Source organism: Neodiprion lecontei, chromosome 2 (assembly GCF_021901455.1).
Source record: "Neodiprion lecontei isolate iyNeoLeco1 chromosome 2, iyNeoLeco1.1, whole genome shotgun sequence".
Taxonomy (NCBI): domain Eukaryota; kingdom Metazoa; phylum Arthropoda; class Insecta; order Hymenoptera; family Diprionidae; genus Neodiprion; species Neodiprion lecontei.
In genome coordinates, this window is record NC_060261.1 from 41,227,638 (window position 1) to 41,237,621 (window position 9,984).

Sequence of the window (9,984 nt, forward strand, 5' to 3'; positions counted from 1 at the left end):
TGCCGTTGTTCTGGCCTAGCTTCAACTTTTCGGTAAAGACGTCGACGCGAGGCACGGCACGCGTTTTTCTGATAACCGATATGGACATTGCGAATGCGGAACTCTACGTTCTTGACGTGGTCCACAATATGCTCTACCTTGCACACCAGACTAGTAGTTTGTTAAAATGTGGCAGAGGACGTCAGTATACTCATGAAATTGATTTGGGTCCTGGAATCGGGTTACGAAGGTGTCACAGCATTGGTAACATTTATATCGTAAGCCGTGTTTCGATCACGTAACCGCAATTGATCCTAGCTGGCAAGTCAGGATTAGAAATTCTCATGTTAATGTGTATTGGGCTCATTTTCGCAGCGGTGGCTGGGCGAAGAATACGTCATGTTCAAAATGGACATGGCAGGTGGAAAACTGCAGCTATGGCGCAACGGCTCATCGTCAGCACTTTTCACGCAATCAGATTCGAGCCCTCTCCGAGTGAAATACGTCGCCGTGACGACTTCTGAGATTGAACGTGACTGGGTTTTATATCTGGGTATATAGCCAGCATTTCAAAGAATGATTTTTCGTGAAAATAGTTGGAATTATTTTTTTTTTACTTCAGATGGCCGTTTATGGTCCCTAATTGGCGTAACCGGGATGTTGAAGAGTCCAATATTGGCACTAGGTGGACATCCAAGAGTCTGCATTTCCTTCTTTGCGTTCATGGATTCCATACCTGGTTCTGGAATTAAAGTTTCAGCCAGATTCTCAAACGGCTCTTACGAATATATGGGGCAAATATTCAGCAATAGCTGGGAAAATGTACGCTTCCGTTTCATCCTTGCCTTTCGTACTTCTCTCGTATGATCTCATGATTCAAGGTAACTTCTGCTTTCAGAAAAAGAAATGGATACTTCAACGACTCGTATTCAAATCCTCTGATCACGTCAGTAACGGTAACATTCAAATCGTAATTGAAGGCCTGAAAGGAAATCCTTTTGCGCTCATCTCAATCCACGGTCTCATGGGCTGCAATCCAGATGGTATCGAGAACGAGTAGATTTTTTTATATGACTCTTATATACTTGTATTCAAAGTTTAATCACTATTGACAATGCTTTCGATGGCTACTATTCTACAGATGAGGAAGAAATTGCAGTGACAGAAATCTCATTCAATCGAGCGAGTCCATTCATATGTAACGTTCCAACGGTTCAGGACAAGGAAGGTTAATAATTCTGCTATGAAGAATATTACTCTCAGATAGTAGATTTACTTGATAAGACCATTTTTACCTGTTCAGAAGTAGCGCGAACATGTCCATATTGCTTACACGGTGGCAAGTGCGAATCTGTTTCGGGCCGGTGCGTTTGTCCTCCTGGCTTTACTGGTGATACCTGCGAAGAAGGTTGGTGTATCTTAAAAGAAAGTATGACAAATAAGTGCTAGGTAGTCATTACGAAAGACGCGGCGTATTAGTTACTCGTTTAAGTAATGCGGCAACTACCAACAATAAAAAAAACAACCACAACAAGAGTATAATTCAAGTCAAGCCTTCTCAAACGCCATTTCGATGAACCCAATTATTCTGCTCCCACAGGATGTGGACCAAATTCTTTCGGCTATGACTGTTTGGGACAGTGTTCAGGACGAAAAAACGGCTGCGAGGGATTAGTACTGTGCGTTCCTACGATTGGCTGTGGATGCGCCCCAGGGTACACCGGAGTTGGCTGTGACATTGGTTGGTATATACTTGCACTATTCTATTTTTCGTAATCGTTTTGATACAAATGTTCATGCAGAGTGCGAACCTGGATGGTACGGTTCAAACTGTTCATTCTCCTGTGGTACCTGCAGTCCCGGGAGCTCCTGCGACGCCTACACAGGCATGTGTGCCAAGGGGTGTGCCTCAGGATTTTATCCGCCTCTGTGCAACATCAGTAAGTGATAATAAGTGGTGAATGATAGAAGACCTACTATCTATAAGATAAATGATTTTCTTTCTCACAATCAGACCATTAAAGATTTGTTTATCAGCGTACAGCTACCTTCTTGAACCACCGACAATAACGGAAGTGGGAGCTACCAGGGTTACGTACACTTTTTCGTCAGATCCAGATAGCATTTATGGTGCAGGGGATCCTTGCTTTTATCAAGTTGAGTTGAAGGTCAGGTCAGGCGTGGATGTGATTCAGTGTTCTTTACGGATGATATGATCGTTACACTTTTATAGGACAATCGAACTTCTTCATGGACCTCGAGGACCCCTGTTCTGTTGCAACGACACTTTACACAACCCGTCACAGGAGTTGTAGACGAATTGCGACCTGGCATTGAATACAAACTCCGAATAGTCCTTATCGACAGAGATGGAAGCTACTACAGCAACGATTCCAGAGTTCCGTTCACCACTGTGACCACTAGTTGTCAAGGTCGAGCACACCTGGAACTTTGTATTATGAATTTAGTTGAATTAACCACGAAGTAGTCAATATAATACAATAACCACTGAGATGGTAATTGTAGGTATATGTTGTTTTTCTTTTTACAGTTCCCAAAACCCCATCGTACGATATTAGAGCGACTTGGAGTACGCAAAATGACTTCGAGGTTGAGTGGAAAGTAATTGTCAGCCCTTTGAGAACTTTATTTTCTTCCGATAAATTCTTGTTCTCGGTCGATATAATAATTAGGGTAATTTTTAGTACGAACCAAGAGACCGCACTGCCTGCGATTTGATACATTACCGCGTATATCTTCGTGAAGGCTGGCGTCGTTACTTATACAACACAACAACGGAAGCGAGGATCATCATTCCAAACCGGAGCCCTTTTTTCAAGTATGCTGTACAAATTCAGGCAGTTACATTGCGTGGACCCTCGGCTGTCTCGGATTTTGCATCGGTTCGAGCATTGCAGGGAGGTCGGTAATTACAATGTACACTTATTCGTCATGACGGAGGCTTTCTAAAACTTTAAATTATCCATCAAGCACCGTCCGCTGTACTTCATCTTGTGACGAAGCAAATCTCGTCAAGGGAGTTGGAAGTTCACTGGAGGGAGCCTAGGAAAAAGTCTGGAAAAATCAAGAAGTACATTACAGAGTATGAGGTATGATTGTCATAAAATTCGAAGTATACCACCAACTTAATAAATAAATGTTACACAATTTTCGACCAACAGTGTTTGAGGTATCTTGCCTGTCCGGATTTGGACTGCAAAGACTCCGCCGGACGGATCGAAACGTCTGAATTGACCGTTAGATTGCCGGGATTACGTCCTCACGCTCAGTACGGCATCAAGGTAGCAGCGTTTACGATCGAGTTGGGCCCCTGGGCTCAAACGAAGACAGCAACGCCATTCGCCGGTCAGAATCACGGGGTTATAAATAACGAATAATTGCCGGTCTGCAATCAGTAGCGGAACTGATCCTTTATAGAGTCTGCATTCACTACCGAACATGACTGTGATTTTAATTTTCATCAATTTTATCGTCAGCTCCGGAAGTAGCTCCAACGGTTGGTGATCAAACGGTCATATCGAGGACGTCAACTTCCGTCGAGGTCACTTGGGAGTCTGTCCGCGATTGCCGACTACTGCATGGCTTTCCTCTGCACTATCGGTACTGGTTGTATACGAAGGAACCGAATCAAGAAGACGTTCTTGTCGCGGAAGGAAACGTTACTCATCCTCCGATAAAATTCACCTCCCTTCGACCATACACAGATTACGTTGTCCATATCGAGCAAGTCGTCACCGGTGGACTTCACAATCACGACTATAAGCTTGAGATTCCCGTCAGGACTCGGGGAACAAGTACGGACTTTGCGATTGAGAATCATTTCTGCGTAATGATATGTTATTCAACAGTTTTCATTCTTTACCGTACAGTTGCCCTCGCAGTGATGGATCTGAAACCAACAGAGGTAACGTCATCGACTGTCACCGTGAGTTGGAATTACCCACCAGGTCTCCCACGCGATGCTGTCAAGTACTTTGTAGTCACTTTCAGAGTAAGTAACAGGTGAATGTTCTTTTACTTTCAACAACTCCGAGCACTCTATGTCACAATTTGCACAGTGCGTCCGACTTTTGGCCTGCGAGGAGTCCTCGCATGCTTGCACCGACAACCGAACCATAGAACGAAACCAGGCATTTGTTACATTGACGCTCCTGGAATCATACGCAAGCTACGAAGTAGCAGTCGCAGCATTCACCGGAGAAACCGGAAATTTCGCCACAGTGAATGTCAGCACGTTGACCGGAAGTAAGCCGATCAATCTATCCATATTAATAGCCATTCTCCAAAACGCCATCAATGGATCTTGATTTTTATTTGATATGGGACTGTCTGCCATAGCTCCCGATATCGCACCACGATCGGATCCACTTAATCCTCCTGTGAGCGGAAGCACATGGGTTTTGGTGTCGTGGTTGCCACCAGTTGATTGTTCGTTGCAGCATGGTCCTCTTCTTGGCTACCGGTATCGTATATTCGAGGAAGGGAATGCCGATAGTTTGCAAACACCGAAGGGTTCAGCTCTGACGCGGGTCACTACCGCTAACTTTACGATGCTGCCGAGTTTCACCATCTTCAAAATTGAAATTATCATCGTGAACAATATGAGTCTCGCTGATACCCTTTGGAATGACCAGACAATGCTTAATTTTACCGTTCAGACGAGGCCGAAAGGTAGATGCATATTTTGTTTGCGTATGTTTCACAGTCTTCTATAAACTCTCAGATGATAGTTCCAGATCCAGCAAAAGAGTTGGTGGCCTATACGCGTGGGCCGACCATGGTGGGTCTGAGGTGGCGCTCCTCTGAATACCTGCACGGTCCCATCGACTCCGCTGAAATTCACGTGACTGGAAATAATGTAACTTTTGTTGAAAGAGTCTTGACTTCATCCTGCACAGTTTGGCGAACGCTCGTGTGCCACGAAATTGATTCCCTGCAAGAAAACGTCACTTATCTGATCTCGGTAAGTTTTGAATTACAAATTAGTTGCCATTTTATAACACAAGTTCAATACGGTCCAATGAACATTCAGGTTCGGCAATTCAGCAGCGTCGTAGGAGAGTTGGGACTACCGGCTAATGTGACCGTGCTAACAGTCGAAGGAGGTAAACACGGTTATGCAAATTTTTTACTTACAATTTGAACCGTTTACATTGACCGATTTTATTGCCAGCTCCTGACCCGCCATCGTTTTTGCGCTTGGTTAGAAAGACTGACCGAAGTTTTATCATCGAATGGGGCCATCCGAACATGACGAATGGGATTCTTAGATCGTTTCGCATCCAGACCGAACACGTGGACTCTTACGTGTCAGAGTTGTGCTGCGACAGCGGCATGTCAGCCGATGTAAAATTTTTAAGAGAAAATACGACGTACGCAGCTCAGGTTAGTGGTCAGAAGATATATCAAGTATGCCGGGTGCGGGTAACAATCTTCTCTTCGTGTCAGCGTTCCTTTTAAGCTTTGACTTATGCGGTAGTATGTCCAGGAGTCAGGTTTGCGTGGCATAGGATAGGTAACTTGTCGAGTATTTCTTTGGCGTAAAGTACGCACGTCAAAATGAGCTGTACTCGTGACGTTCACGAGCCATTAATGTCATCCAGATAAAAGGACTGAAGCCAGCATCGGAGTATTTCATTACAGTCGTCGCTGTAACTCTCGCAGCAAGTTTACCAGTTACAATCACGATTTATACGAGGCCCGGCACACCGCAATTACGCGAGAATCCACCTTACGTGCTCCAAGAAACCGTCACCAACACGACCGCAGACGTCCTACTCAGTCCAGTGTCCGAATTCAATGGTGGTCCAATTTGGTAGGTAACTCGAAATCAGTCACGTGTACTAAATACCCAACGAACCTCCTCCACCCCGTATGCCCGTGCTGTCCTTGAACTCTCGACCTTAAATTAAAGATGTACCGATGGTTAGTGTGTGTGATCAACGATTGTATGTCCCTACCTTAGGACGTACTTTGTCATGGTCTGCAGTTTGGACAAACTTCACGATTACGAAGATGATGAAATAGACCCGGTTTTGTCGGAAGTTAAAGCGGAGGTGAAGAGGAATGGATACATCGCCATTACACTGAACGATGTACGCGTGAATTCTATTTCAGAGTGACAATACGTCAGTTCGTTGAAATTGTACCATAGAGATTAAACTGTATATTCCCGTAGGAGGAACTTCAAGATGAGCTGATCGTGACTGTCGGCAATGGCGACGAATCTCTCGGTCTTTACGGTGTCGTCAAAAATCAGCCTCTCCATCCTGACACGTCGTACACTGTGCTCCAGATCGCCATGTCGGAGTACATGGGCTCTCGGAGTTACGGCATTGCTGAGAGCAGGCCATTTACGACGATGCGCAACCTCGGCTGACCTGCAGGCCGTCGACACGAAACGCGTTGAAACATGGATCTCGATTTCATGTCCGTATAACGTACGAGATTGATTTCATCGGTGTAAAGAAATCAGTGTTGAGATACACATCTCGTGCAATTATTGTTTCACTCAAAGCTATCCAATAAAAATTCATACTCACACACTTGTAACATGACCCGATAAATTTCCCCTCTGAAGTTGATCCTAGCTGACGGCCAAAGTCTGCGATCCAGGGGTGAAAACGAAGAGAGAAAAGCAAATAGACGAATGGCACCAAGTTGATCCGAAAGCGGTCAGGTCCGGAGTAAGACCAACAGCTTCCGGAAGCTTCGCCTCTCCGAAGTTCTTGGACATCAGCGACTCCTCCAGCTAGTCCACCATCCCTTTCTCCCGGGTTCATTCTCTCTCTCTCTCTCCCTTTCCGTCTCTCTCATTCGTCCTCTCCCGAGCTTCCGAGGCACGGCGGTGGTTTGGTCGCGTCTTTGTTGCGACATATCCACATATCTTCCGGTGCGTTGGCGGCAGTAAGTTAGTCCATAGCCCGTTCATCACTCCGACCTCTCCGTCGGCGGGCGAGCTCGAGGCCAGTCCACTGGATGGAAGGCGATGGCTGGAACTGGTGCGGCGGCGGCGGAGGGTGGAGGGTGGCGGACGGCGGGGACGAGGCGTCGCGTCGCCTGGTGAGAAGAGCGAAATGGTTCCTCGCGCGGCGTACCAGACAAAGAAGCCTGTCGCGCCAATGATGGACGCCTTCGCGAACGACCCCGCCGAGCCCGGTACATCACTTTTATTACTCTCCTCCTCATTTTCATATTTCATATTTACATTTCTAGACCGCCATAAATCAGAAAATTTATGGGTAATTAGGCCTTTGTATAGACCCTTGGGGCCGGCTTATCGAACGTGAGTCTGCTCCGGTAACGAGAGGGGTAAGAGAGGGGCGAACCACCGAGGGCGAGAGCCATCAACCAAGAGCCGAGAGACACGGACTCCGTGGATGGATGGATGTCCAGGGAGTCTTCGCGGCTTTCGGGAGTCTCGTTCTGCAGAAACTACCGAATGTCCAAATTCAATGTTTCGCTTTAAAAATGATCCTGCCAATTTCTTCGCCACACGGTTATGGCCATTCCCATACCGTGTGGAGATTACATCTCAGAATTAAACTCTTAGGAGTTGAGTATTTATTGAAACAGGTGTGATACTCACCATAGTGATATTCAATTCCTGATTTCGCATAGCAAGAGATGGGGCGATAAAATTCGGATGGCGTCGAGTACCCTTCGGAGAATATTAAGTCGGTCTTAGGCTGCCTTCCCGGCGTATAAACTCGAGGTGTTATACCGAGAAGCTCCAAGTGCCGCGGTTGAACTCTCGAAGTTGTCATAGTTTCGGTACAGCGTATAGACACATAGCCGAATAGCTCTATTCCTGGAAGTAAGAAAAGTGCGAGGTGCGAGTAAGTCGACTGCGTCGCTATTTCGGAGCATCCGACGGCATCGAGAATCCAGCCGGCAACCCGAAGGCAGCGGCGCAGCAATGAGCTGCTGAGTGTATTATGACCCCATAAAAGTTTGCGGTAATATTTAATAGTAGGTTTAATGGGGCACGCAGGTGCGAGCTTCGGCTCGTCTACTTTACCTGCTACCCGGCAATGCCTCGTAAGTACTTGTTAACGATGTTGGTTGCTCCCGTTTCGCCCTACACTAAGCCCCCTCCTTAACCGGGGGTGGTCGGCGCCCTACGTCAACCCCGTGCAACCAAACGCCCCCGTCATTCTATATTCAAGCGAAAACGGCTACTCGCAAGACTGTCGAACCGCAAGGCGTGACTCTTATGATATATCTGATTTCGAATCTCCTAACACCGCTAGATTATTCTCGAACCGAATTCCGCGTAACGAATCAACGGTGAAGCCTGATTTCTTCCTTTTCAAATTTCAGGGACAAAGCGACATATAATTTTTACTGAACTGCTACGTCCTTCTTTAGCTGTCCGCTGCTCTTACGGTGACGCTTCGTCACGAAGGGGTTGTTGAGGTGGGTAGGTATGCAATATATAGAGCAATCGGAGCGTACGAATAGATTGGATTTTTATCTGACCCTCGCAAAAGAGTCTAGAATTATAAGTTGTTTCCATTTGCGTTAAAACGGCTCACCTTGGTAGCTACTTCCGTTGTATGGCATAGACCGATGCCCACCGAGCACGAAAACTCTCTTATCATATATCACGTACATACGTTCATCTACACACATACACACATACACACATACATATACATATACTTATATGATACACGTTGAGAAGAGTGAGGGACTGTTCCAATTTCGCATACGTATAGACTATTTTGTTTACCTGATGATTTAGTTACCGTTCCCCTGTATTTTTACTTCGCGTCACGAGTCGCTGAGCCTGCAAAGTTGCGCAGACGCCTTGCTGTATAAAAAATAAAGAAAGTTTGTATGGGGGGTAAGAATAAAAAACAACATGAAAAAAATATTAATTAATCGAGAAGTAGGCGGACGGTCTTTTGTTCGAGCAAACTTTCATATCATATACATATATATAAATAATAAACCTTGCATGCGAATTAATTCATACGCACCCGTACCCTGCGATCTCCGTGCATTATTAAAACCAACCGGTATGTGACTGTGTGCGAGAACGCAGCGTACATGTGGATCCTCTAATTAAACCAACTTGGATGCGATATATTTTTAATACATTTAGTCACCGCTTGAAGGCGAATGAAGGAGAGGAAAAAAATTTTGAATAAGAAAAAACCGTATTTTAAAAAAGTATAACGCGTGATACTAAAGCGTTGGTAGACAGTAAAGGTTCCAGTTGTTTGGGCTTGTTCCGAAGAATATTCTGTCTCTTTTTTCGCCCGCTTTTCGTGATCGTAGCTTAGGACTGGGAGAAGGTTGACACAGATTACTACTGGCTGATACCGAAGAATCTTCCGTCATTCATTCTATTGAAGAGAGATTGCGGCTAGCTAGATCAAATAAAGAGAGCGATCGATTTGATATTAATAGTGAAGCAGTTTTCACTTATTTTGTGGATAGACATGTAAATGATTGAAAAAGGAAAGGCTCAGTGCCAGATTAACAAATATAAATCAAAATAAAATTGTACTGGCAAATTGAAAGAATAATGAAATTTAACGTTTATAAACGAAGGGTTTGAAGCCCGTGTAAAGAGAATTTTGGGATCTAATTCGACTCATTCGGACACAACTGACCAGAGGTGCTCGTGCTTGTGCTTCTATGATATCTTGAATACCGAAGATTTTATTATTGCGTCACATGCGTGTTTCCAGAGAAAGGAAACTTCGCAGTCTGTTTTGCCACACAACTTCGAGTTGCTGTTTTTCTTTTACCCGTGAGTTTGGCTAATGCCCATTTATTTGTGTTAGATCCATCGATACATGAATTTTCGATTGAGGGTTACCATTATCAAGATAATACATTAGTGATAAACTGTTGACTCTACGTGTATGATATGAATACAATATTAAATTAGAAATAGTATGTTAGTCAATTTGTTTTAAAAGTAAGTTACATTTTCACCTGATTAATTTTGTTAGATAATTAACCGTATGG